The sequence below is a fragment of the Pogona vitticeps genome, chromosome 1 (assembly GCF_051106095.1).
Source record: "Pogona vitticeps strain Pit_001003342236 chromosome 1, PviZW2.1, whole genome shotgun sequence".
NCBI classification, from domain to species: Eukaryota; Metazoa; Chordata; class Lepidosauria; order Squamata; family Agamidae; genus Pogona; species Pogona vitticeps.
The window spans coordinates 159,991,697-160,018,946 of NC_135783.1; the positions used below are offsets into that span (position 1 = coordinate 159,991,697).

Sequence of the window (27,250 nt, forward strand, 5' to 3'; positions counted from 1 at the left end):
AGCAGTAGAAATAAGAGGAGTCTAGGGTTTGTCCCCAGTTCTTCATTTGTCGTAATGTTTGCCCTTCTCAAGATTAAAGGAGAGGCAAATACTCCCAACCATGTTGTAAATGCTAGATAATTTCCCCAAATATTTCCGCTACAGTTAAACTCACATGGCTTAAAATGAGGTCTGCTGGTTATGAAAAAGAAGTCTCAAATTTTCAGTGTTTTTTTCTTCTTCCTTTTCTTTCTTTTTATGTTTAAAAGGTGTCTCTAAACTATCACATTGTTCTTATATGATAGGGATAAGTTGATGATAATAGATATATGAGGTTCCCTTTCTGCCATTCTTAGTAATTTGCACTCTATGATACAACAGGTACTCCAAATAGATCCAAAGATAGATTTCCTGTAAGACTCCTAATTCTAAATTTGAAAACTCTGTGGAAAGAGAATTTGACTTATTTTAAAAGGTGCATCATCATTCCCAGAGCTTCCTAAAACATCCATTTTTTTGCCAGAAAAAGATGGGATAGGGGAGAGCCAGAGCCTACCAAAATAAGATAAAATAAAAATTGGGAGGTCCACCTCTACAGTGACCAAAAGTTTCACCCCTCTCTTTGTTCCCCTGAAAATCTTTAGATACATAAAGGTAGAATGTATGAGGTTCCTTTGTTGGTTATTTTAATAAGTGAGATATAATAACTTGTAAGCAATAAGGGGAGTTCTGTGACATGAAAGATTAAGGTATTCAGCCCAGTACTGTGGCATCGAAGAGTAAGGAATCTGTATGGAAAGATCCTAATTGTACACAAGGCATTTCTTTAAAAACCCAAAAACAGAGGTGAGGAAGGGCATAAAAATTCAGAATGGAGTTGATGGAGACATAGATTAGATTGTAGCAGACTCAAATGGCTTAAGGAAAACAAGGTACCAAGGCAGTAGGGAAGAAGGCCTTCTTTTCCTATGTGCTAAACTCCTGTTATTCTAATTCCCTGATCAAGAGTGTAACAACGCCATGAATAAGAACTGATGCTTAGCACACTGATGTGCTCTATATGCTGCTATAGTTGCTCTTGTTGCTGCTCTTCTTCTTCTTGATGATGATCAACTGAAGCTTATTCCTATGCCCCACTTTTCCCCTGTTGGATAGCAACTGTGAAACTTTCTTACTGAGGGATTCAGTTTCTACTCCATGAAATAAAGGGGGAGGAATACAATCCGATTCACAACATCAAGAATAATACAGCATCATTGATGTGTACAATGCTTTTATACAGTACAAGAGGACCTGTGTCGGCTCTAAAAACCTTCCAGTTAAAAATTTACCACATAGGAAATAATAGGAAGGAGACGGAAGGGGTGGGAGGTCTAGTCAGATGCTATGATTACTTCATTTGCAACAAGAGTTGGCAAGATTTGAGGACCCAATTCAAACCAGTAGCTGTCACCAGGACTGGAAATGAAGGAAAATGGTCATTAACACACACTCTCTCTCTCTCTCTCTCTCTCTCTCTCTCTCTCTCTCTCTCTCTCTCTCTCTCCCGAAGTTGGGTCAACTTCATGTTGGTCGCAATTCTACATAATTTTAGCATATTAATCTAGAACATGCTAATAGGAAAAGAAATTTTGATCTGGAAGGTTATTTTCTCCCATGCTTTCCCCCCTTATAACTGAATCCTGTTTTTTTTTCCTCAAAAGGGAAAGCCCCTTATAGGAAATTATTGTTTTCTTGTTATGCACAGGCAAGTGCCAAAGCCACACACAATTTATTGAATGAATAAATGGCAATGACTTAATTGATAATTTAATGTTCTACAACAGGATAAACTTGAAGTAATTCAAACCCCTCCCTTATAACGTGGGTAGCTATCTAATTCTGCTTGTACTAGGATACTTCTAGATCCAGTTCCTGATAACAATTCTGGCAATATTCAGATTATACAGATACCCATTTTTAATTGGGGTGGTGGTGTTGCGAGGTGAAAGAACAATTGTTCCATGTTTCAAAACACATTGTGAAACAATCTTACACATGAGTGTACTGCACTCTTTAAAACTAGTTGGGTTTCAGGATAAATCTGCAATCTGCTGAAACCAACCATGTATTGTTTACTGCTTTAGAAACAAAGCTTCCAGCAAAGAAAATAGCATTTCAAGCCGAAAAAACCCTAGAGAGATATAATGTTGAAAGGTTTATGGAAGGAGCTCAGATACAATAATGAAAAAGTCATAAAGCTGCTATAGTGGTCAAAGTCCAGCATTGAAGGTGAAGGGTCAAACACAGTCAATCTGCTCAGTCTATTAGACTGGAAGATCAGAATGGGAACCAAGGTGGAACAAATCTAGTCACGAACAGGGCTTGAGTGTACATAAGATCATGGGAGGCAAGCATCAGGAGCAACTAGGTTGAACACAAGTTCATTTGCCACGATCTAGATCTGAATAGAAGCTATGTTCACAAAATGTACTTTACAAAAAAGGATTCTATGCAATGCTTGCCAGATATGCTCTTTAAAGGACAGATCTCCCTTCAGTCTGCCTGGAATTCCTGCCACCAGCACAGCATATGTATAGAAAGTGGGCTTTATCTGTAGCAACAATGGAAGAAAATGTGGCTCTCCTGATACCATACCTCTCAGTAAAGCCAAGAGAAGGCAGTCTATAATTCTCTTGCACAACCCCTCAAAATCTATACTAGCAAAAGATGTTGTACAATCTCTTAGATGACTTCCACTAGCTTTTGCTGAAGAGCTTATGGAACACTACCACTATGAGAATTGCTTGCACCAGTTTGCTTTTGTTCCAGATCCAAACCTAAATTTCCAGGATCTCTCATATGAATGCACTATATAATGAAATCTATTATTCTAATGAATGGCAAATCATAGGAGGTAATACTGATATTAATATTTGTGTGCATAAGCAATAGTCATGGTCTAGTAGCGTACATTTACTACATACATAAATTGGTATTTTCTCCCTCAGTAAGGAAAAACAGCGGTAGTGTTAATTTAACTCTATATTTGTAATTTTTTTAAAAAAAATATGTTTCTCTGGCAACAGTTCGTTTTGCTTTAACTTTGTAAACCCAAATACAAGTCAGTCAAGAATGTGCATTCAACTAAAAAGTGTGTTAAGTTTATTTTCCAATAATTTATCAAAGTATCCAAGATCCTTTGGGGAAAATTCATCCATTTATTTTACTGCTTACACCATATTTGCAAATGTCAACCATGTTTGCAAATGCGTCCTTTTGAAACAAAGGCATACTGTGAAATCTGTATAAGATATTGGCCTATATGTTGTTTGAATAAAAAAATCATTTTCAATTTTTTTGAGGCATAACATATACATTTAGCTATTGTTTTTGGTTTTTTTAGTAAAAAGGAAACCCACCACCCCTTTTAAAACTAGTAACTTGGACCATTACAAATTAATCCTGACTTTAATAACTGGTTAAAGACCCCTTCAGCTCTATAAGTAGAAAAAATATTAAAAGCCTGTGATCACAGTGAGCTCTCTCATTTCTCCTCTAACCATTTGTTATTTAATCCAATACTAGTAATCCAATTTGTCCATCAGACTTTTAAAGGGCAGAATGCAACTTCCCCAGCTTAGACACTTTTCAAAGTACAATATATTTTTCAAATGAATGCTGGATGTTTCATTTTTTCTCCCAACTGTTCCTTGCTCTAATGTATTGGGAGGGGGGGAGAACAAGATGAACATTGTTCGTACTGATTAAGTAAGAGCTCATTAAAGAGCTGTCAGTGCTGTACTCTGAATATGCATGAAGCATATAATCAGATCTAGTACCGTCACTAGAGGAGAATACGGTAAGTACAAAGGATTGATTTAATTACTTAGAGTGGGCTGTAGTGGTAAAGCAGTCTTGTTAGTACAAAAAGAAATGGAGGTTGTATTCTGGCATGGTTAAGGGGAAAAAGGCAGTTTTAGTTTCTGCTGCAATACCTAATCTTAGGAAGAGCACTTTACATTTTGCAATGTAGCTTAAAACGAAGATTGCCAAAATTCTGAAAAAGGCCAGAATTTGTGTTATTTCACCTGGTTAACTATCTCACATAAAGCACTTTCTCTCTAATCATAATTAAAGTTATGCCATTTCATCATATAGTCATGCTAATCATTTTGGAAGAGGTCGTAAAAGAAGCTTCCTTTGTGTTAAAAACAATTGCATTTCAAGTACGTGAAGCATCTCCATCAACAAGTTATACATATGCACTTTTCTAAAATAAATAGAATGCAAGCTTACTGCTTTTAAATATAATGTTACTGCCAGGTGTTCTGAGATGCATTATAAAATTTAGTTATTACTGAACCTCCTTTAAGAATATTATAAATACCTTTTATGTGAATAGTGGTAAAGATCATTTTATAGATGAGTTATATAGAATTTTGAGTCACTGTCTAATTTTTATGTGTGTTAAGAGCTATAGTTTCCATAATAAACTTTCAGTGCGGCCCGCTAGGTTCTTTTCATATTTTGCTATCAAAGTTGAATATTAGTGCCTTACTCCATTATCTCTATCCTTGATAACCACTATAAGGTTTCCTTATGATTATGAGCCACTATATTGCTGTTTCATAGTTATGAACAATTGCATCATTCTGAAAACTTTGTTTTTCACTAAAATAATTCAATTTCAAGAAGCATTGCAATAAAGGAAATTCTAAAACTTTGTTCAAGAATCCAGAATACAAATACGATCAGGAATTGTCAATTTCATGACCAAAACTGTTGCTTTATGTTTGTCACTCATCAGTACAGAAGTCCTTGTGAGCAGATGTATTGTATTAGTGCTGCAAATCCTTATGTAAAAAAGAAGAAAAAAATAGAATATGTACATGACTTTTTTAGCTGTTCCATGTAAACTGCCATTTTTTTAAAAAAATGCACCTATTAAACAATGCAAACCTTAATTATGGCAATTTATATGTGTATTTTTTTTACTAATTATTTTAGTAATCACTAGTCTACTAAGCAGTTCATCTGAATGGGAATATGAACACTTGAAGAAACAACTATCAGCCAAATATATGTAATTACTATACACATAGGCAGTAAGCTTCAATTAAACTATATTTTCTGTATAAATAAACAAGATCACCAAATGTGAAGCACAATATGCAATCAGAGAAACAACATCATCAATTGTTAAACTACTGTTAAGTATCTCAAGAGTTGTAGAGACGTGTGGATTGACCTAGAGTGACTGTACTGACAAGGATAACAGGGCTGTCCATGACTATGCAAACAGGTAAGGAAGAGCTCCAGCACATGACAAAGAGTCCTTCAAGCAGTTGCTTCAAGAAAATCAGTGGCATGTAGGGGCAGGACTAGTTTACCATTTAAATGGATGAACACAGTTAACTTCTCTACATATGAAGCAATCATAAATCTGTCAAGACAAGCCACAGAATGAGAGTAACATTTTAAAAATATCTTTTATATCGAAATGTATTTAACTGTTTTGCCTAAATAAATTACAGCTCTCTGAAGATAGCTAATAAAAGGTTTCTAGAAGTCTCCCCCTTCGCCACAGTAATTATAAGTATGGCAAGAAATAACAGGTTTATGGAAATCATTTTGTACACAGCCGTAAGCACGGATAGTTTAACATTCTTATTTATGCTGGATATTCAACCTATAACAGTACAAATCTGTGTAAAACATCAACTTTGATAGTAAGATGTACTTGCATAAATTAAAGACACTTCTTGTTGTACAAGGTCCAAATTTTGCTGATTTCTGGTTGCAACTGTCTGGGCCATGATGGGTCACCCTTCATTTCTCAGGAATCATTTTTGGGGGTTAGACACAGGGGATACAGAGGGAAGTAAGATGTGAGAAAGTCTGTTCTATGAACAGAACTCTCAACAAAACAGGTACTAGGATCCAACCCCCCCCACTTTATTATTCACCCATTTGATAGTATTTTCATATACATTTATAACACATAAGAAGTGTTTATAAAGTAGACCCTTCCAAAGAGTGAAAAATATTACCTTTGCAACACTAGCAGGTTGCCAGAAAGTACAGTATATGTTTGTCTTTATGTACAGTATATGAATATCTCATGTTTAAGCAAAACTATACTTCACCATTTTTAGATATTCATACCAGTTTCTGGCAGAGAGTCAATTTCAACCATTTTTGCATACTTGCTGCCATTAATGCACTGCAAAGATTCATTACTCTCAGATAATCAGACAGTTTTGTAACAGTGAGATATTCTGCATAATTTTGCTTGAAATTATCCTTATTAGAAAAAAGTGACGAGAAAGTTTAGAGATCAAATGTATTAAAAGACAATTATGGAATGAGAATGATCTGTATTGACTTACAAGATGGCCATAAAGGACTAACAGTTTACTATATGAATGTTTCCTCAAAAGGGCATGAAAAAAGATAAGAAAAATACAGAAAAGAAGAAATGATGTGAAGAAGAAATCGGAAATAACTATATTGATTATTTTAAAAATAGGGTTTTAAGTGTAAAATAAAATAAAAATAAAAAAACAAAAAGAAATCCATAATATGTGTATATAGTATATAATATTTGCCATATATTATGGTCACAATAATGCTGCCTAACCCTCAAAGCATCTGTACAAGTCCATGCTTGGTTCCTCCGCCTTCAGCAACCAGCAAAGGATAGATATTTATAATGTTCAAAATGGAAAGATCTGTGCAAAATATCAGTGTTTGCACCTTACGGTATATGGCTCAGGGAATCTAAATTCTACAAAATACAAGCCAGAGCCATGGAGGATCAGCAACAAACATGTTCTTGGTGTAAGAAAACATTTTGGAGTCACTAAAAAAATTACCAGGACCACAAATGAAACAAACAGAGGCCTGTTGTGTAAGTCATGCATGAGAAAAGATGATGGTGTCACCAGCAAAATATTTTTGGTAATTAAGCAGTTCCTAATTATATCCTAGCTGGCTGGAGAGCTCAGTGCTTTGGGTATCTGGCTGAGGAATCAGAGGTTTGCAGTTTGATTCCCTCTCTGTGCCTCCTGGGAGAAGAACTCGCCTGTATACTCATGGGCAAGCTCCATAGTACCAGGGTGCTCCTACGTAGAAAAAGAGAATGGCGAAACACTTCTGTGTCTTCTCTACCTACAAAATCCTGGAAAGGGTCACTGTAAGTCAACTGGATGGCATGCCAAATTCTGTCCTGCAGCTTGTCCGACTTCTGTGCAATCAGCTTCAATGAGTGTGAGCCACAGGAGGCCAAGGATGGGAGGGAGTCTTTCATTGCCAAAGATCTTTCCCATTGGATGATGTCTTAACTTGCACAATGGGATTTTAGCCATGAAGTCTACTTTCAGGTTTGTTTCGGCTGCATCTAAAAAAATCTAAAGAGAATCTCCTGGTGCCTATGAGACCGCGTGGAACACAAAAGGTGATAAGAAAGTTTTTAACTCTAAAATATATTTTTTTAAAATTACAATGATTTATTTGTCTTTCTGAAGATCCATCCTATAACTATCTAGCAAGGGTCACAATGTATTTAATTAAAATACCAGAGCAAATGGAAACAATGAACTAATGCCCTCGCTGGGCATTTTTAAAAACCAACTTAAGACCTGGTTATTCAGACAGGCCTTCCCTCCAGACACTACTTAATTTTCTTCTTCCCATCTTGAACTATTGTTTTCATTATATAGTGTTGTAAAACTGTTATTATATATTAACTGTTTTTATCTTGTCTCTTGTGAACTGACCAAAGCTAGATGGGCGGCATATAAGTGCAATAAATAAATAAATAAATAAATAAATAAATAAATAAATAAATAAATAAATAAATACTTACTTACTTACTTACTTACTTACTTACTTACTTACATCCATCCATCCATCCATCCATCCATCCATCCATCCATCCATCCATACAGTACATACATACATACAGTACATACATGATAAAATATTCTTCTTCAGAGACAATTCCAAAACCAAAACAAACCTTAGGATGTGACTATACTGGAAAGCTGAATTGGAGAGTTTTGGCTTTGCTGCAATTTGATTCTCAGCCTGTATTACATTTGAAGTCACACTCAGTGCTCACACAGAGGCTGTGGATTGATTCCAGTGTTCATCATTTATTGTGGATGAAATCTGGTTTGCATTCCAGCCACCTTCTTTTCTCCCTTCCTTCCCCTGGTCCCATGTCTGCTGATCTGACAGGGATTGTAAATATGGGAAATAATAACAAGGACCCAGTGGTAAGGTGATAGGCTGATCCAGCATAAACATTTTTTAAAAATCAGATGATGAACAGAGAAGCATGTTCCCCCAGTCCTGAACAGAATGTCCCAACTGCCTACATCACCAAAATACCCCCTAAAAAGTATCAAAAGTAACTACACAAGAAAAAGACTGAATTGTTCTGGATTGATAAAATAGAAGCCCCCCAGCAGCAGAGAAAAATAGCTGCTTTGGGAACAATCAGGTCTGGACTGATTTGAATCAGCCTTTTCATCTTGTGGTCAGTGAAAAATACTTTGAATTTACCCTTTTAATAAGTGGAGCAAATCCCACAGTGTTTGGTAATGTAGTCTCGGCCTTAATAATAATCAATCAGAGTGGCTTGAAACAGAATACATATTTTTGAAAATTAGCTTAGACAGATTCTGAAAGAGCACATTGTGGAAGAATCATTTCACCTAAATTTGGGTAATGCTCCCTTTTCCTGTTTTACATGAGCAAGGTAGCTGAGCAACCAATGGCGAAATCTGATTCTTGAAGGTGACTTTAGACTGAATCTTTGAGGAAACCTTTTACAACCTGAACCACTTCCCCCTTCAGGAAAAGTGCATGTAGTCTTATGAATATCCTACCACTCAGATTAGAAATTCAATGTCGGTATTTCTTAAGTAAAATTCTTAGACATTCAGACTCAGAACAGTATCATTAAAATGGTTCTCACTGTTAGAGAATATTACAAAAAGATTACACTGAACAACAATACAAAGCAACATGGAATGAGTATGTGAGTATGGTAACATTTAAAATTAGCACAAAAGGTATTTCATGCAAAACGTTTTAATTTTGGCACCAATTTAAGACACAGCTGTTTGTTAGGCCCATTGGGTTTTGAAGATTTTGGCTTGAGTAAACTTTCAAGGGTGTTGTTTTTTTTTTTTTGGTAATGTGTATGATTTTAATAGCTGTAAAATTGCTGAAATTGCTTTTTGCATTTTTAATTGTTTAAAATTATTATAAATGATTCTATATTAGGTATCTGACTGTGGAGCCAGAGGTTGGGATTTTGATTCCCCGCTGTGCCTCCAGCAAGAAGAGCCAGGGTGCATGGCCTTGGCCAAGCTGCACAATCCCAGGATACCCCCAGAAGAAGGGAATGGTAAACTACTTCTGAGTACTCTCTACCTAGAGACCTCTGAAAAGGGTTGTCATGAATCAGAATTGACTTGACAGCACATGCTTATTATACTTAAATGTTTTGCAAGTTATTTTACATTGCTTATGCTGTATCTTGCCTTTAGATCTTGTGATACAAGGTGGGATATAAATATTCTCAATAAATAAATAAAATTTATCAGCAATATCGAATTTACTTACTAAAGAGTTTATTTTATCTGATAAATCAATGAGAACAGAATTTCCACAAATGCTCAACCTAAAGATGTAACTACTTTGAATATGAAGAACAGAGCTATTCTCTATTTTCTATCATCAACATTGCAAACATCAGTAATTTATGAATTACTTCACAGAAAATGATTCTGTGTCAATATCTTAATTAATTAATTAAAAATATCTGCAACAAAATGATTATTACCCAGCTTTGCAATTTGTTACATAATCCAGTTAAATGAAGATTCTAATCGCATATACTTTCAACAGAAAGTAAGCCTACTGAGCAAAATAGGACCTGTTTGTGAGTAAACAGACATAAAAATCAGGCTGTCCAAGAATTGGGATTAATAGAATATCCTGATTAAGCTGATTTAGTCTTATTGATCTCTGTAGAACTACACTGGCTTAAATCCCAGATCCTGGGTTTAACTAGGTTATTGTGAATCAGACCGTAATGTCAGAAAGGAAGACTCTTTCGGAGTTGTCTTCATCCTTTTCATCAGTGGTCCAGATAGGCGGGGTATAAATCAAACAAATAAGTAAGTAAGTAAGTAAGTAAGTAAGTAAGTAAGTAAGTAAGTAAGTAAGTAAGTAAGTAAGTAAGTAAGTAAATAAATAAATAAATAAATAAATAAATAAATAAATAAATAAAAATCTCTATCACAAACTTTAGTCATCTATTCAAGAGAAGACGTCTTGTAGAGATTTTACAAAGAATTGCATGGTATGAGACAAAGGACTCATAAATATGGTAGTATTGAATCCCTCCTTTGCTGAGGTGTACTGTTCCTACTCCATTCAAATCAAACCAAACAATGAACCAGAACCAGACAAAAACTAAGAAAAATACAGCAGTGTTTATAAACACAGGGAGTAATTATTCACCGTGCAAGATATTAGTGACATATATTAAATGCCTTCTTAACAAGTGTTCTAATTTTTGTTAATAGGCAAATTCTTTTGACCGAAGTACTGGATATTTTCCTCATTTGTTATATTTCAGATAAGCACCTCAGTGCACAGTGGAACATCTGAACAAGGAAGAACTGACCAGGAGACAGAAAGGATTAACTGTCATATTTTAAGATGTTTTCTTTTCTGTACAATTTGCTTTTTGGAAAAAAACAAATGGAAACTTGTCAATACATGATGACTGTTGTGGCTGATTGTATAATAAAACTAAATGACAGCCAGAATCCTGTTACTTACACCCACTGTGCAAATCCAATGGTGTCAGGCTGAATTGTGAACCACCTCGATAGGATATTGGCATAGATCTTTCTTGTTGCATACCAGTTGTGTGATGTAGCACTCACATTAAATGCCAATACCAACTTCTTAACTTGTAGCAATTCAATTGAAATTCATGCCGATGGATTTATGCTGGTTTAATTTTTCCACAGGATTCTTGTCAACACGTGAAATAAACATACTGAGGTTCAACTGTCTCAATAGCAAACAAAGGGGAGGTGGCTTATGTGAAACTCATCCATTAAAACAAAAAAATTCCATGAATACGAAAAAATAGTGTTCAAGAGAATATTTTTGACTAAATTGCACTAAGATGACAGCATTTCATATGCAGACAGTCTTTAATGTGGAAGGCCATAGTTTTATGATAGCTCCACCTGATCTACAAAATGGCATGGGTGCATGAAGTATCGTATACTTCTTCTGCACAGTATCTAAGAACAGAGTATAAAACATTAATGGATGGAAGCTTGTCTTCTAACTTCTGTGAGTGGTGTTATGCCCACAGAAGAGGGCTTGTCTGTCTTTCCATCATATTTCAACTAATTCTATTCCCATGAGAGCCTTCTGAAGATTAAGAGACTCCTTAAAATGGTATGGAGTGAGTGCTGTGAAACAAATGGAAATGACTGGTTAATATAAATCACACCTTAGGGAAAAGGCACTGTGTTTTTATCATATATCTAGATAAAACCTTTGAGCTTAGATACAGGTATTTGCACACAGGTATTTGTTTGAGTTCAAAACAAAGACTCAATTTTTGTTTCACAATATTAGTACTACGAAAGTGTCTGGATAGGTGATGAAAATGAAAACTAATGTGCAAAAAACTAGATCCCAGAATCCTACACATTATAAGCAATTCAGTGGCTGAAATCCAGTAGTAACTTGCAACTAAAGTACACCCATTGAATACATGGGGATTTGATGAATCAATTCCTATGTAAGTTTTGTTGGTTCATTGAGCCTACTCTAGTTATAACTTACTATTAAACTTCAGCCACTGTGTTATTTATTACTTATTGGCATCCAGGTTGCCATTAATAGCTCAAGTAATTAGTTGTGTTGTGCATGCATTGCATTGAACATTATTAGTGCATTGTCATTAATATTAACAGGCCAGAATAATACATGGAAGTACTCTCTAGTTCTCTTTATTGACCAATTTGGATATTGTTCTTGGAAATATTTATAAGAAGTTAAAAGACAAAACCAAAGAATACGTCCCTTGTCACTTAGAACTGATAAGAGAATGACTTAAAACCTGAAAACTTCTTGTCTCTAAAAATGGTTCTAAATATGACTCTAAAAATACCTTAAAATGTCCTTTAAAAGTAACTTTTAAAAGTAATTAGGCATTACTCTGTACACTTAAGTAACAGCTGTTAGTCATCATACCCCCGAAGTAATTTTGTTACTACTAGCTTCATTGCTCATTAACCAAAATAACTAGTAATGGTAACTATGTTACTTCTAAGTAGTTACTTCCAAGGCTTAGGACAATGCAATATAAAATATTTTAAAACAGAACAAGCTTTGTCCCACTTCCAGCCAATAAATCCCTATCAACACAGAAAGACAATCACCTTGGAAAATATTCAGGTTTAGGCTTTTCAGACCTCTGGAGGAGGGGCACTCCAAGCCTAGACAGAGGCCACCAAAAGCACCTCTTGGTGTACTAACCACTTGTACTTGACATATAAACTACAACACCTGCCAAGAGTGGCTCTTGATATGTTACAAACGAAGACAGAGGGAGGTCAGGGCTTTGCATATGAAAACTAGTCTCCCTGAATCATGTTTAGAGGACAGATAGTACAAATGCTGGAGCAGAGGAAGCCAGAGGTCCTAGCAATATACTGCCATCAAAATGAAATCTGTGATTGTGTGTTACTGATGTCACTGTTCTTACACACCATCAAATTTACGCCCTACTTTAGTTTATCGATTAAAGCTGATTTAATCCTGGGAAAGCAAATAGGTTTCCTAAGTTATAAGGAGAGCTGTGCTGGATCAGATAAAAGATCCAGTACTCTCTTTTCACAGTGGCCAACCAGATCCCAGGGAGAGAAGCTCACGAACAGTAAATAAACAGCGCCTTCCTACTTGTGTTCTGCAATAACTGTTGCTGAGAGATACACTGGCTGATATGCCTTGTAATATTTAGCCCTTATGACTAGTAGCCACTGCTAGCCTCATCACACATAATTTTGTTTAATTTCTAAAGCTGTTCAAGTTGTGGTCATCACAACGTTTTCTATTTTTTTAAAAATTACAAGATTTGGCAAGCAATTCACAATGTCAGGTGGATACAATTCAATATTAATTAATATATGTTTTACAAGTAGATTCTAAAATTATATTTATATATTTAAAATATGACCTATCTTCTGTTGGATGCTTTCTTTTAAATTATAAACAAATTTGAAACAGTTCGGTTGACAAGCATACAGGGCTTTTAAGGCAGACTGTAGCAAGTGCAGCTTTCTGTTAAGGCCTAGGTGGCATATTTAAGGAGTTTCTTGATAATGAATCTATCCATATACACATCATTGTGAACCTATTCAAAAACTGAACACTTGAAGTGATTAGTACATCTAGAGAGGGTTGAAAGGAGATCAATGGGGAAAATCACCTGTTTAAAATAAAAATGAGAAGGTGTTGCATTAAAAGGCTTTTGCTGTACATGAAAAACAAAAGTGAGAAATCTGTATTTTACCACTCATACTCGACAAGCACTCCAAACTATGCCATGAACCAAACAGAAACCTATCCTTTCTAATAATCTTGTGACAAAAGCTAAAAGACATCATCCTATTAACTAGTGATCTCAACTGCTAATGCAGAGTACTTCCTGGTGCCTTTTATGTAGAATGCTGCTATTAAAAAACCACTAAACATTCACCATGAGCAGCACAGAATCATTCATCTTTTATCAGCCTCTCTTGTTAGAAGAGTATGAGTGGGGCTGAAGGTGTCATTGATATTATGGAGTGGAAATTAATCAGAAATTTCTCTCATATTTTCCTCATCACCCTAATTTACTTTTGTATGAATTTCCCTTCACTAAAAAGTTCATACCCAACCCCCTGTTGTACTCTTTTAAGTTGAGAATATTCAACGAGCACATCAGCTGAAAGGCACCCGGTCCTTACACAAAAAGCATTCGAAATTCTCATTTAGTTGTCTTTATTTTGCTAGCGCCATGTGGTCCTTGAAGATGTAGAAAACACGGGAAGCTGAGTAAAGATCAGAGCAAGCTCATTAGCATTCTGACAAAATTGGAGTGGTGGAGATGTATAGTTTGCCTAGTTTGTCGTTTTGAAAGCTACCGGTGGTAAGCTTTCTGTTTCATTGTGCTTTTGTCTTTTTGGGGGTTTTTCAACGCAGCAGGGTGTTTGTTAGCCTAGGTTTTCACAGTGCATTGTGGGAACCCTTGCTGCACATTCAGCCTATATAGTATCACTCCAGTTCAAGTCAAAAAGTTTTTTCTCTCTCTGTATAATAATACTGATATATAGTCCTTGTCTTGTCAGAACTCATCTGATCAAGCATCACCGGGGGGGGGGGGGGTTAACTTCAATGTGCTAAAAAAGTTGGACATTAAAAATACCTCCCAAGCAGCTTTAAATTTATTGCCCTTTCTCCTTCAGCAGATAAAGTAGGAGAAAATTAATTTCAGTTCCACTGTTTACAACAAACTAGGAATCAAGTCGATTAGAATTTAAAAGCAAATCCTTTGCTGAATAAGATCCCAATTCTATTTCATAGACTTTTGAAGAAAAGATTGGTTTAAGCTACAGAATTATGTAAATAATGAATTACCTCTTAGAAGACCTAAAGAAGTTATTACTCTGGTCATTTGATTTTTTTTTTAACACAAGGCTCACTTTGAACAGCTAAAAGGGTTACATTAATGCTGCTATTCGACACAAATGTTTCCCAAGTTGTAGTGAAATGGATAAAGGTCTTTTCGAATGAATTTATCTGCTAAATCCTTGTGGTTGCCCTCCTATCTTAGACGATGACCCAAAAGAATGTCAACAGCTCATTTCCCAGGAAGCTGGAAAGAGTCACTATGCAAGTCATAATCTGCACATTCTCAAAGCACTATTTCAAACAGTACATTTCACAAGCTGTTTAAAGTTATTTTTCTCTCATCTCTGCTATCCTTGCAGTACTTTTGCCATCAATGTTTCTGAAATGGTGGGTTAAACAAATTTAAACATGACTTTTGGGAAATGCCCTTTTACCTTTCCCAGACTCTTTTCACAATTATATGCACTTCCCCTGCATCACGTGCCTTATTCCCTGCACTTACAAATACATGCTGCAAACTAATGGCCATAGCGGCCATCAAATGGGTCACCCACACTGAAAACAGCAGGAAAATTGCAACTTATATGCTAATGCACTTTTTACAAGATAATAACATAATTTAAACAGTTTTGTATTTCATTTAATGACATGAAAAACTAAGCAACGGCAACATCTCCCCAAATAATACAATATGGACATGATTTTATATGCTGTTTTCAAGCATTTAATATGACAAGGAAACAGGCACATTCTGATTTGTTTTGAACATGAGATTATATATACAGTATATGGAGGAAAAACAAAAACAAAAAACAAATCTGGATTTCCAGGCACCATGTTGACAGGATCATTAAATTAATCACAAAATTTAATTTATGATTATGTGCAGCATTTGAATTGATTTCTTCTAATAAATTTTGCTTTGCTTTATTTTCTGGCTTCCCTCTTGGTCTCTTTTTCTCCTTCTCTTTTTTTTGTGGTGGACTTAGTCCTATCATCTCATACAGTATCTCATATCACTGTCTTTGTATACAAATTCTACATGAACAGAAAAACGTTTCCATTTATACGTCAACTTTTCAATTTCCGCATCCTTTTGCAGCCCCCATGCCCCATATTACTGTTCCAGAAGGTCTCCTATAGCTTTGGGGGGGGGAGAGAATGTAGCATGCAGGGAGAAACCAAGAAAGCCTCACTGTGTGAACAAATATCTGATCATTTTTCCTCTGGATACAACTACTTATGCAAATTAAAACAATATAAGAACTGTGTGAAGTTCTTTTGTCTTTCTGTATACAAACTATTCTGAGCAGTATATCTGAAAGGAACTGCTAGATCCAATTTTAAAACAATAGCCACAATCCTTCCCTATATGGAGAGGGCATGACAGAATCCTGTTTTCAGCCCCATTCCCCTCTGATACATGCATATAGTCAGCCAGGATACCAGACCGTTTCCAGGAAGCAACTAGCAATATCTACACTGCCACTGGACTCTTTGGTCAAACCATTCCAATTTTATAAAACATTCTTAAATGCTTATCCCATATCTGTGTTCTATGCATGCCAAGCTGTATGCATACCAAGCTAAATCCTATAAAAATCTGCCCAAATCCAGACACTTTGACCGCGCAAGGAAGAATTATGCCCTTCTAGTTTAAGATTAAAATGTTAGGACTGTTTAGATGTTTCTATTGAAGTACTCTCTGTTCATGTAATTGTGTTTAGAAATGGGTTTCAAAAATAATTTATACACTCAGGTGATTAACCTTATAGAGTCCCTTCCAGCTCTGCAGTTCTAAGATGATGATTAGGCCGAGCAAAAATTGTGCAAAAATAATCATAGGTACAAGAAGATAAACACTTTTGAATAAAGTATATACTCTCTTAATCAGGTAAGCAGTTAAAAAGTGAGGGGGCATAGAGGAAGAGGGAGAAAAGGCCAATCTAAATTCCTTGTCTGCATGTTGTTTCAGAATATAAAGAGAGGGGAGGAAAAATGTTGCAGACAAAGAAATGGGTCTCATCAGTTGTCACAGGGGTGTTAGATTTACCCACTGAGAAGTGGAAAGTTAGAAAGTTTAGATCATTACATGTGCAACAATGTAAGCCCCCCCCCCGCCCACCCTCGAACTTAGAGCTGCATCTATTCTGTCTGGGCACACAGGTTGATTCCCTGGTGGAAAACATGGTCTAAAGGGGCGGGATATAAATTTAATAAATAAATAAATAAATAAAACAGAGAGCCATCAGGCAGTCTTTACATTCACTGTACTGGTGTTAATCTCAAATTATTAACAATGTAGATAAAGTCAATAGAGGCAAATTATATAGCTTCACCTGTTTTGCTCGATAATGTCCAGCCTCTAGCAGTACGAACTTCTCCTTCTTAGTCCCACCGGTAATGAGCTAAGCTAGGTATTCACAAACCCACAAGCAAAAGCAATGATAGCCACATTGCCACAAACAAATTCCAAAGTTTATAGTGACGTGATGCATTTATAGGCCAAGCAAAAAATGCACATGCTTTCACAAGTACTCTCTTTTCATAATGTTTTAGCTCTTCTAAAAGTTTATAGTTACAGCAGATTTGTCAAGGCTTATGTTGTATTGTGCTTTTGCGTAAATAAAAGTAAAGCACCCTGAATTCGAAAGCGACACATTTGCTCTGGTGTGATCTAAGATGAATGAAATGCAGTATTTTCCTGTTTTCAGGTCTTCTCCAATATTACAATCTACGTATTCCAAAACATTCTTTTCTTTTTGTCACCTTCAAACCCCATAACAAATTCAGATTAACTGGAGTCTCTACACTGAAAACAACCAAATTACTCCCTGCACTTTGCAATGTGCTTACGGCTGCAAAATTATTGATCTCCTTCACTGCCTTCTTCTACCAAAATTTTTGGAATAAGAATTGTCTGGACCTGCCATATCAAATTAGAGGGCAGTCAGGAGTATCTAAGTCCAGCTTTAAAACAAATATCATAACAATTACTTAGCCATATGGAAAATAGGGTATGTCTTTCCAGAAAGGTTTTATACATTTTCTATCTTAAATGTCAACTTCATTAGAAACTGTTTCTGACTTGCAACTTACCAGATTGCTAAATATCCACCTGCTAACTCACCATGAAAAGCGTCTTAAATGACAGATCCCCTGCCAATCCACATGAACAATAACATAATTTCCAGTGTAAATTAAATGACAGCTCCCATTCCAAGGTATTTTGGAAGTTTGAGAAACTAAGAGTAAAAATCAAAACTATGTAATGTGCATCCATCTTTGATATACACAGACAAAGAGACACGTACAGCCTCCTCCACTGCATTAAATGCACATCTTTGGATGAGCCTATATTGTACTTACATTGACATTCCTATGACTTAGGGGCCAGATGTTTCACAAATGACCAACAATTGGAGGTTAGAATAAATTAATGACTGATTTCTGAGCTTTGATGGAATTACGCATACTTCTTTTCTCAATGTGCCATGTGAACGTTCCCCAGTTAAACTTTTTCCCCCCTGACAAGTGAGGCCACCCAGCAGAAAACAACTGATGCAAAACCCAGGAGTAATCCCTCTGTTTAGTTCAACACTGTGGTTAGCCTTAACACTGCCTCTATTATCCAATGGATTTAGAGAAACCTTCATTTATTTGTTGGCCTCAGTTTTCAACTTTGTTGCTGTCTTTAAAAGGTCCCAAGACCTATGCCTATGTAAATACATTTGCATACAGTCACAAAGAAAATATTCTGGGGCTGTGATTACACTTGCACAAGTAGAGATAGCTCCTGTGAACGTATTTGTGATCTCACATAAGTACTTTCTCAAATACATACAAGTAAATGAAGCTGAACATCAGGCTTCTTTACAAGAATCGTTGTTGTTAAGAAGCAAATTGTTGCAATCCACATGGAAATATACAGGACTGAGCAGATAAAACTAAGGATCACAGATTTTTGAACACTGGGGACTGTTTTACTGCTTTTCTTCCCAATCAACTGCTAGGCTCATGTCTCCCTGTGTGTGATGTGTGTTAATCTGAATATTACTGGACACACAAAACAGCCTTTATGTAACCACTGGGTAACTGGATCTTTAATTTCTGCATTTCTGTTTTTAAAATTAATTTTTCATGTCATTTATTAAAATTTTCTTGCACCAATAAGGTTTACAGTATAACCTACTACCAGGCCAGCTGCAGTGTAATCTGTTTGCACATGGCTGATTCAAATAAAATGCTATCATACATCTATTGATTTCATTCCAAAGTAAAGGTATACAAATGTAAACCACAAGAATGGTTTCTCTCAAGAATTCACTACTCTCACACAACTTGGATTTTGGAAGAAAACCCATTGCCTTCTTGTATGACAATATCGGATACTGCTCCTACACAGAAACAATAGACTTTTTAAAATTTGGTGATTACAAATCCACCAGTAAAGTAAGTGTTCTTTTACACCATATTTTAGTGATATTACCTCTTTTACTGTAAGTAAAAAGTTAATACAGATCTGAGCTATGTGTCTGAATATGGGTCTTTGCGTCTCCTTAATGACAAAGATTCATAGAATATAAATTATTTCAATATTTCAGGGCATTTTGGACAATTTTAAAAATCTAATAATCCAACATGCATGCAATTAATAAAATAAGCAAAACAAATTATATTTGCTATTTATCTTCATGCACATTAGCAATGAACATACATTTTAAAATTTTACTTTCTGAAATACCACATCCAAGCCGAGTTCTCTTACTGCACTAGGCACATCAATACCCAAGCAAATGAACTACCAAAGTGCCCTAATTAACAATTTTGCAAGTGAATGCAGCCATTAGTGCTACATCACAACCATTAAAGTCTATTCTATGCCATATCAGTTTCTGTTAACATTACAATGGAGCAATTAAATGACCTTCCCCCTCCCTTAAACTCATTTAAGCTATTTGAACATCAGTTGCAAACTTACTATGTATTTTATGCAAATAATGCAAGCAGGAGATTCACTTCTGTCTCAGTCTTAATGATGTTTTAAAGTGGGGGGAGGCACTGTAAATGTGTATTTATCTAGTGCTTTCTAGACTAGTGGGAAGATGGTCTCTACTACAATGATTCAACAGCACAATGGGATCTAGTCTCATTATTCAACAACAGGCAAATTTGTTCTAGATTCTAGAACTTCTACATTGTGTTTTAAAAAATCAGCAGTCCTTCCTGTCCAGCATGTCAGGATATATGGATAAATGCCAAAAACTTTAATAAGGAATGGATGGGACCCAGTCCTTCGATAGTGCTCCAAGACTTTGTTTTTGTGCACTACTCTACAAATTTTCCCTAGATTATATTCCCAGAAACAGATAGTTTCAGTTTTACTCTTGGTGTTTTCAGTGTGGGCAATTTAAATGTTACTGCCTCCATATAGGTAAAGGTTCTCCTTGACATTTAGTCCAGTTGTGTCCAACACTAGGGCGCAGTGCTCATCCCCGTCTCCAAGCCGTAGATCCAGTGTTTGTCCATAGACAGCTTCCGTGGTCACGTGGCCAGTGTGAATAGACACGGAACGCCGTTACCTTCCCACCAAGGTGGTACCTATTCATCTACTTGCATTTTAACATGCTTTTGAACGGCTAGGTTGGCAGGATCTGGGACAAGCGACGGGAGCTCACTCCCTCGTGTGGATTCGATCTTATGACTGCTGGTCTTCTGACCTTGCAGCACAGAGGTTTCTGCAGTTTAACCCACAGCGCCACCACGTCCCATATACTGGTATGCTATAAATAAACAAAATTTTCAAATATGGTAGCATTCTTGTGGTAAGCAAAACAACTGAAAGCCTTTTATCTTAGACATACGCCCAACAGTCTCAGTATCTCATGTTAGTCCCAGACACCTGTACTGATTGCTACTAGCACAATGAAGATGTAAGATGAAACAAGTGATAACTGCATTAATCAGTACTATTGGACAGGGAAAGGACTTACAAAGGGAGGGGTGGGCAGAAGTGCTCAACTCCTCTCATATAATCCCTACAGTTCTTACTGAAGTGTTTTTTTCAAGTGACCATTGGTGGAGCATTGCATGGAGGTTGTGTCTTTTACAGCAGCGATCCCCAACCTTGGGCCTCCAGATGTTCTTGGACTTCAACTCCCAGAAATCCTGGCCAGCAGAGGTGGTGTTGAAGGCTTCTGGGAGTTGTAGTCCAAGAACATCTGGAGGCCCAAGGTTGGGGAACACTGTTTTACAGAATATGTTCTTGCTTTTTCACTAGGAAGCATGGCAGAGGGGAACGATTAGATTCCATGTCATTAAGGCATTCCTGTAGCCTTACCGGCCTGCTTGATTTCCACTTTTGTGAAAAACGTCAGATATAAATTATAAGAATGGCACGTAGATAAAGAAATAATACATAAATATTCTGTGAACAGTAGAAGAACAAGAAAGCTTCCCTTAACTCTTGCTAGATTTTTAACATACTATACTTTCAATAACAGGAGCACAATCCTACACAAACAATATTCTCTTTTTTCTTATATTTGACAAAATCCTCTTGTTATAGTATTGTATGATTATTGCTTTCACCACATATAAGGCTGAAATCCTGTTGCTTAGTGTAGTAAGTTCCAGTGTACGCCTATTGAATGAATGGGAATTTGCTGAGTCAACTCCTCCATAAACTCCACTGATTCAAATGGGCCTACTCTAGTTACAACTTTCTATACTGGAAATCAAAGGAACTTACAGAGGGCTCACGAAATCCTCACTGATTTAGTGGGCCTGCTCTAGTGAGACTTACTAAGCTAAGTGATCAGCTTTCAGATACTGACACTAGAGGCTTTTCAGACAAGAGGCTACAAACTGCAACTGCTACTTAATCCTTGGGGTGACACCTTGGAGGTAATTGTAAGTAGTTAATTTATGTTCTCCTGTATTTCCACTTATTGTAGGTAAGAAGATAATTTTAACTGTTTGTCTAAGGCAATCATCTTGCCTTCAACCTCTCAAAGTAAAATTAAATTGTATTTTAAACTGGAAACTTGAAATAGACTCTAAATTGATTTAATGAGTTTTATTTAATGGTGTTTACCCTTGTTTAATTCTTATAGCTATATTATATTGTTTTTATGCATTTATGCACATTTTATTTCTCATCTTATGAATTTTCTCTGGTGTCTGTGATGATCAACAACCGATTCAGATATTTTTAAAATATATAATGAAAAGCAAGGTGAGACTGAATATACAGTTGCTATATAGACACTAGATGTTGGTGGGATGTAGCACTCTCTGCAGAAGAGTTGATCATAATTAAAAATGAAGGACTCCCTGGCCGTTTATTGTTCTTAGTCTTAAAATATAACTTGTTGTCTTCCAGTAAATTCTTGGATACATTGGAAATCTAACTTTTCCACATCCAGCAATGATTTAATACTTGTACTCAAAAGAATAAAGATTTTTTTTTAAAAAATGTACATGTTGCATATATAGTTAATTCCTCCAAAAGCTCTGTTGATTCAAATGAACCTATACAAGCCAAGAAACTACTATGCAGACAGAACACTTAAAAATATTAGAACTGAATCTTTATTTCATTTGATTTGTTTCAATTTCAGAATGTAAACTATAAAAAGTCAACAGATCAGAGGATTCCGCAAAGCTAGGAACCATCTATCACTGTAACAGTCCAAATGTCTTTCAAGTTCCACAGGTTTAGTTTCTGTAAAAAAAACAAATAAAGATAAATCTAGTGGCACTCTTGAGATAGCCAAAGAAAGACATGGTTTCTGCAGATGGGAGGACATTTCCCTTTCGGAATTTTAATCTGGTATATCACTTGCTAGTATACCCCAGCATGTATTTTTGCTCCTATCAACAATTAGACAAATACATTCATTACATAGTCTTATCTCTGAATTTGATAGCTTGTAATTCATGCTAACTAGATAAACCAAAGTAAATTTTATTTAAATTTTCATTTATTCGTGGAACTTTGTAGATGATGCATATCTCATGATTAACGGACAACCTTCTAAAGCGTCCTATTCTCTAATCTTCCTAAAATCCCCTTTCATCCGATTGTTTAAGACGTCTTGAAAGGCTAACACAAGACTAAGACTATGGCACATGGGGGAAGGGGAGGGAAAAAAGCTTTTGTAGGTTAGCTAATTAAACTGTTTGTCTTCTGAAACATTTAACTGGCTTTAGAGATTATTCTAATTAAGAATGATGTTAGATGTATTTTTTTTAATGTGGCTATTAAAATTAATCATAATCCAACAATCTCATGCAATGAACTATGTAAATAGAGATGTGCTCGAAGTCTTGCTCCATTTTTATTTATTTTTTACTAGCAGGAAGGATTGTCATGAAAGCTATGAAACATGCATTCAGATTCTAATTGATTTTTAATTAGGGGCTGTTTGCAAACGACCAACTTTCACCCACTTATGCTGTTGTTCAAGGTAAACACATAAGGTTTCAACAGTCGGGCACTAGGAGTCTTTCCAAGCAATACAGCCATTCCAATGATGCTCAGTGTTCACACGTTGTACATTCATCTTTCTATGTTATACATTCTTCCTATTGTATTAAAACAAGGCCCTATTCTTGTTGATTTTGCAAGGTCTAGGTCTTGGCAATGCACACATTCATGTGTCTTTTCTTTAGCAGAAATATTGAGCTGTCACAAATATTGTTGGCAAGGAATTTTTTTAAAGCCTCCAAACAAGATCTACATTAAAAGCAGATTCACACTTTCATATACGCATTGGCATTCAAACAAAAAGGATGGCTAGAAGCCTATATGCAAATCATCTGGTTAAAAATAGTAACATTTCCCTCTTAAATTATGTAAGAAAACAGAACTACAACAGTAAAGAACAAGAATGAGTTATGACTGCCACACACACGAGCACACAAACAGGCAGGCTCTCTATCAGAACTCAGAAGGGTATTATGCTCTAAACACTTTTTCTTCCCTTACTGCTGAAAGATTATACTGGTTATCCCATTAAAGTTGGTAAAATGCCATTCTTGTGTCTTAAAGCTCTAGCATTGGAGGTCAAGAAGTGTATGCTGCTTCTTACAAGGCTAGTGTGGATGTAATCTTCCCGAAGTTACAATAATTAATGTTAAGCTTCTTTAGCAATACGTTTCTGAAAGAACTTGCCTGATAATATACTTAGAGCCTGGCTAGCTGTTTGTGTTTCTACGCAATAAATTTATTCAATGCTGTTCACGTACTTCAGCTTAAATCTTTAGTCAAACTAGGGTAATGATGAGCTGTGCGACTTATGAGTTGCAATAATATTTAAATATAAAAAGGTGAATATTTTGGAATGGGGGATGGGAGAAGAAAGCCAGGGCAATCTTATGACTTCCTACATTTGCCTCAAATAACCTCATAGAATGTACACAATACAATCACAGGTCTCTATCTTGGAATAAGTACACCTTGAGATAAAACAATCTATGCAGGTAAAAACAACTCTGTAGATAAACACTGGACCAAGCCTACTTAATATTTATTGCAAACATCCTATGATAGTATGTTTCTGAACATAAGTATGGACATACAAAATGAGTTATGTCTCTAGTTTGCATCTAAAAATAAGGTTATATTGAAAGATTTAGAAATATTGATAAATATTTTATCAGGTGCTAGAAGGGTAATGTTATAAACCGAAAAAGGTTATGTCACTATCTATGATAGAGTGGTTACTAAGAGTTTAAGGTGTTATATATGATTTAACTGATTAATATTGGTAGAGGTAATGAATGGAAGATTGACAGACAATTTGTTCATGATTTGAGTGTATTTATCATGTCCCCAAATGACAGAGGATAATTCTTGCTCTTTTTTATTATTAAAAGTTATATAAGTAAACTTCAGGTTGTTAAGATTTTCCTCCTCCCCATTTGTGTTCTTTTAATATGACCATAATTTTTTGCTGAATTCCATAGTATGTAATTTTACATTAAAAAAAAAACTTATGGAGGGACTAATTCCAGAGAATTTGTCAAATAGTTATCTTTTGCAATTTCAGTGTATACAAAATTAATCTCTCCCGTGTTCTGTACATGTGTTAATAATGGTTGAAAAACTCTTCAAGAAGTTTATACTTTTCAATGCTACAGAACTGAAAAACCAATTAATCACATAGAACTGTAATCTAACATAAGAACACAAATATATTTAAATCACACAAAAGAAATAATAAAAGTAGTCCATTTGTTGTGACTATTCCTCAGAGTGTATGAGACACACTGAGGAATTTTTGGAACTGGGTCAGCCAGTAGTTCATGATTACTATTAACAGCTGACAACAATACAGCTCCCCACTCCTTTTTGTTTTTAAGAAACAAAGTAATGGAGGTGGAACAGGAGATGCCATATAGGAGCAGAAAGCAGCTCCAGAGAATTTACTGGCAACTTCACAGCCCTAAGCATGGTTAACAATGGTGTCAGCCAGCCCTGAAGCTGCCTGAAAATTCAGCCAGATAGTGTTGCAGCACCCAGAAAATTACATTCTGGAGCTGGCTTCTGGATAATATAGCTGTTAGGCATGTTCCCACCACGGCTGCTGGCTAGTGCAAAGATAAGAAAAGAGATACATTAAAGCAATATTCTTGGCATTCCCAAATCAGTCATCCAATTACCTGATGACCCAATTTCAGCTGTGCTCGCTGCACTGTGCCTGCAGCCCACTCTCATGGAAAGGGAACAATGTATTATACAAACAGCATTTAAAACTAACAATCCAAGAAAATCTGCATAATTTTCATCATGCCCAGAAAACAGTTCAGACAAGGAGATACATTATATCTGTTCTTGTTTTCAATACCTGGAATCCTCAAGTCCTACTTCATCTCACTATCTGAAAAGGCAATTGGACAATGGGTACGTGTGCATATGCAAGGTATGCAACCAATACCTGCAGCTGTACTGGTGGTTAAAGTCACGGCATGTACCTACACTTGTAAATACATGTCAGGAAGTATGCAATGCAGATATACACATAATCCTGCTACTACATGATTACATAACATTCACAAGTAGTTCTATATGGACCAACTTTTTAAAAGACTCAAAAATAAAGAATTCCAGCTACCACCATTCTTCAACCAGCTTATTGCACAAGAACAGAGGACAAGAGTGGACATTATGACATATCTAAACATTAATAGCACTACCAGACAACATTTACCACCAAATGAAGATCAAAATTAGTTAACAGGAGACCAAATACCATTATTTTAATTCCTTTTGCAGTGAATATTTTAAAATAAGAAACTCTTCACTCTTGTGAGGACAAACTCTGCACATATTTTAAATGGGTCTTACTCTAAAAAGTGCTTGGAAGTGTCAGCTGGACTACTGACTGGGGTCTGTTACCATGTGGCTCTCTTCTTACAATTGCATCAATGATTCCTGGACAGTTTACAGATACATTGCAGAGTGCTGATGCTGACCTATATAGTCCTTTGTGACTTGAGCCTAGGCTGCTAAAAGTGTCCAGGCTTTAAGACCTTTGAGGGAGACTCCTTTTCACATTCATATCACTGCTAGAAACAGGTTTGCTGGGCAGGGAGATATTTGATGGAGGGCCTTCTTAGTGCTGCTTTGAGACTCTGGAACTCCCTCCAAATGGAGGCTTGATTGGCTTCCCCCTGCTGCTGCCAGGGAGAGCAGCAGGGGGACTTTTTATTCAGAGAGGACTTAAGAATTTAAGCTGTTCTGTTGGCTGAAAGGGGGCTTAACTAGTTGGGTACTGTTTCTTTTTATCACTGTTTTAAATTGAGTTGTTTTGATGTTTTGATTGAAAACTTGTTTTTAAATATTCGATCCTTTGCACTTATCATTTTTGGTGCAAAGGCAGAATATATACTTAACAACAACAACAACTGGATATGTTTACAGGTGCAAATGCAGGTAAGCAACCAATGCATGCTGCTGCACTGATGGTTAACGTCATGAGATATACCTACACGTATAGTTGCATGCCAGGAAGTATGTAGACATTTCCATAATCCTGCTGCTACATGATTATGTAACACTCACAAGTACTTCTATACAGACAACTTTTTAAAAGACTCAAAAATAAAGAATTCCAGTTATCACATTCTTCAGCTAGTTAGTTACTGTACAAGAACAGAAGAGGATCATAGTGGCCATTATGGCAGATCTAAGCATTAATAGCACCACTAGCCACTTAGAGTATCATTTTTGGTGCAAAGGCAGAATATGTATTTAATAATAATAATATAAATAAACAATATTTGTGAGCAATGTAACTTCTACTGTATGATCCTCTAAGCTAACCAAACCCAGCTTCCTCAGCCATTCTTCACAAAAGAAGTGCAAAAGAAGCACCAACAGAATTTTATGATGTGTTAAGACGCTTTTCACACATTTTACCATGATTTTATGTGTACTTTTTCTTTTAAGGCACAAAATATATTCTTTAATCAAACTGAACCTTCTCTGGTATGGTGAATCAGCTGAGTGTGCTTCTGTGTGCTGCTCAATGAGGGCTGCCTACCTGCTTTGTGCTGT

The 27,250-nt window shown here is 36.0% G+C and overlaps 1 protein-coding gene and 1 long non-coding RNA gene across 5 annotated transcripts in view; one reads left to right on the plus strand and one right to left on the minus strand.

Moving 5' to 3' along the window:
* Positions 1-27,250, minus strand: part of EHBP1 (EH domain binding protein 1) — a 339,919-nt gene that overhangs the window by 17,306 nt on the left and 295,363 nt on the right. The gene's annotated exons all lie outside the window — the stretch shown is intronic.
* LOC144583567 (uncharacterized) lies at positions 9,256-11,140 on the plus strand. The gene is made up of 2 exons (XR_013537420.1): positions 9,256-9,379; positions 10,619-11,140. It is a non-coding gene; the product is annotated as an uncharacterized LOC144583567 (long non-coding RNA).